The sequence below is a fragment of the Oncorhynchus masou genome, unplaced genomic scaffold, assembly GCF_036934945.1.
Source record: "Oncorhynchus masou masou isolate Uvic2021 unplaced genomic scaffold, UVic_Omas_1.1 unplaced_scaffold_686, whole genome shotgun sequence".
In the NCBI taxonomy this organism is placed as follows: domain Eukaryota; kingdom Metazoa; phylum Chordata; class Actinopteri; order Salmoniformes; family Salmonidae; genus Oncorhynchus; species Oncorhynchus masou.
In genome coordinates this window covers 281483-283925 of record NW_027013311.1, presented here as the reverse complement: position 1 = coordinate 283925, position 2443 = coordinate 281483, and the positions used below count along the sequence as shown (strand labels likewise).

Sequence of the window (2443 nt, the reverse complement as noted above, 5' to 3'; positions counted from 1 at the left end):
TGAAGGGTCTGGTAGGTATAATCAGTGTTAGCATGTCTGAAGGGTCTGGTAGGTATAATCAGTGTTAGCATGTTAGCATGTCTGAAGGGTCTGGTAGGTATAATCAGTGTTAGCATGTTAGCATGTCTGAAGGGTCTGGTAGGTATAATCAGTGTTAGCATGTTAGCATGTCTGAAGGGTCTGGTAGGTATAATCAGTGTTAGCATGTTAGCATGTCTGAAGGGCCTGGTAGGTATAATCAGTGTTAGCATGTCTGAAGGGTCTGGTAGGTATAATCAATGTTAGCATGTTAGCAAAGTATGTGGACACCTGCTCATCGAACATGTAATTCCAAAATCATAGGCATTGATATGGAGTTGGTTCCCCCTTTGCTGCTATATCAGCCTCCACTCTTCTGGGAAGGCTTTCCACTAGATGTTGGAACATTGCTGTGGGGACTTGCTTCCATTCAGCCACAAAACCATTAGTGAGATCAGGCACTGATGTTGGGCGATTTGGCCTGGTTTGTAGTCGGCGTCTCAATTCATCCCAAAGGTGTTCTATGGGGTTGAGGTCAGGGCTCTGTGCAGACCAGTCAAGTTCTTGCACACAGATCTCGACAAACCATTTCTGTATAGACCTCACTTTGTGCACGGGGGCATTGTCATACAGAAACAAGGGCCTTCCCCAAACTGTTGCCACAAACCTGGAAGCACAGAATCATGTAGAATGTCATTGTTATGCTGTAGTATTAAGATTTCCCTTCACTGTAACTAAGGAGCCCGAACAACAGTACCAGAGATTTCTTCTCCACCAAACTTTACAGTTTGCACTATGCATTTGGGCAGGTAGCGTTCTACTGGCATCCGCCAAACCCAGATACGTCCGTCCATCACTCCAGAGAACCCGTTTCCACTGCTCCAGAGACACCTGGCATTGCGCATGGTGATCTTCGGCTTGTGTGCGGCTGCTCGGCCACGGAAACCCATTTCACGAAGCTCCAGACAAACAGTTCTTGTGCTGACGTTGCTTCCAGAGGCAGTTGGGAACTCGGTAGTGAGTGTTGCAACCGAGGACAGACGATGTTTATACGCTTCAGCACTCTGTGGTCCCGTTCTGTGAGCTTCTGTGGCCTACCACTTCTCAGCTGAGCCGTTGTTGCTCCTAGACATTTCCACTTCACAATAACAGCACTTACATTTGACCGGGGTCAGCTCCATGTTAAAAGTGAGCTCTTCAGTACGAGCCATTCTACAGCCAACGTTTGTCTATGGAGATTGCATGGCTGTGTGCTGGATTTTATACACCTGTCAGCAACGGGTGTGGCTGAAATGGACAAATCCACTAATTTGAAGGGGTGTCCACATACTTTTGTATATACAGTATAGTGCGGGGTACAGCCAGTAGATGTTTGTTTACCATGTAGTTCTTGTACAGGGGATGTCCAGGCTTGGGTCGGGGGGTAGAGGGGGCCTCTCTTTGGTGCCCTCTGACCCTGCGGCTGATTGGAGGGGGCGGGGAGAGCCTGTTGATCGGCTGATGTGGTAGAGGGGGCAGAGACATCCTGGGGAGGGGATGGCTGATTGGATGATATGGTAGAGGGGGCAGAGATAGCCTGGGGAGGTGGGGGTCGACCAGGAACAGTCTTTATGGGAGGGGGACGGAGGGGGAGCATCTTAACCCCTCCCTGGGGTCTGAGACACACAGACAGAGACAGGTTAAGAGTGTGTGTGGTCTGGAATATACAAAGAGAGACATTCAGAGTTATACTATTATATTAGTATTGTACAGTTCTACTACTTTAAGAGCAGCAACATGACAACAAGGAGTCACTAACCAAGGAGTCACTAACCAAGGAGTCACTAACCAAGGAGTCACTAACCAAGGAGTCACTAACCAAGGAGTCACTAACCAAGGAGGACTAACCAGTCTACCAGGAGTCACTAACCAAAGAGTCACTAACCAAGGAGTCACTAACCAATGAGTCACTAACCAGTCTACCAGGAGTCACTAACCAAAGAGTCACTAACCAGTCTATCAGGAGTCACTAACCAGTCTACCAGGAGTCACTAACCAAGGAGTCACTAACCAGTCTATCAGGAGTCACTAACCAGTCTACCAGGAGTCACTAACCAGTCTACCAGGAGTCACTAACCAGTCTACCAGGAGTCACTAACCAAGGAGTCACTAACCAAGGAGTCACGAACCAGTCTACCAAGAGTCACTAACCAGTCTACCAGGAGTCACTAACCAGTCTACCAGGAGTCACTAACCAGTCTACCAGGAGTCACTAACCAGTCTATCAGGAGTCACTAACCAAGGAGTCACTAACCAAGGAGTCACTAACCAGTCTACCAGGAGTCACTAACCAGTCTACCAGGAGTCACTAACCAAAGAGTCACTAACCAAGGAGTCACTAACCAAGGAGTCACTAACCAGTCTACCAGGAGTCACTAACCAAAGA

At 48.2% G+C, this 2443-nt stretch overlaps 1 protein-coding gene across 1 annotated transcript in view; it reads right to left on the bottom strand.

Moving 5' to 3' along the window:
* LOC135536939 (SH3 domain-containing protein 19-like) overlaps positions 1 to 1442 on the bottom strand; it is a 14393-nt gene extending 12951 nt beyond the window's left edge. The window contains exon 1 of the mRNA XM_064963161.1: positions 1399 to 1442. The gene's annotated coding sequence lies outside the window, so the exon portion shown is untranslated. The remainder of the gene's footprint in view (positions 1 to 1398) is intronic.
* Between the last annotated feature and the right edge of the window lie 1001 nt (positions 1443 to 2443).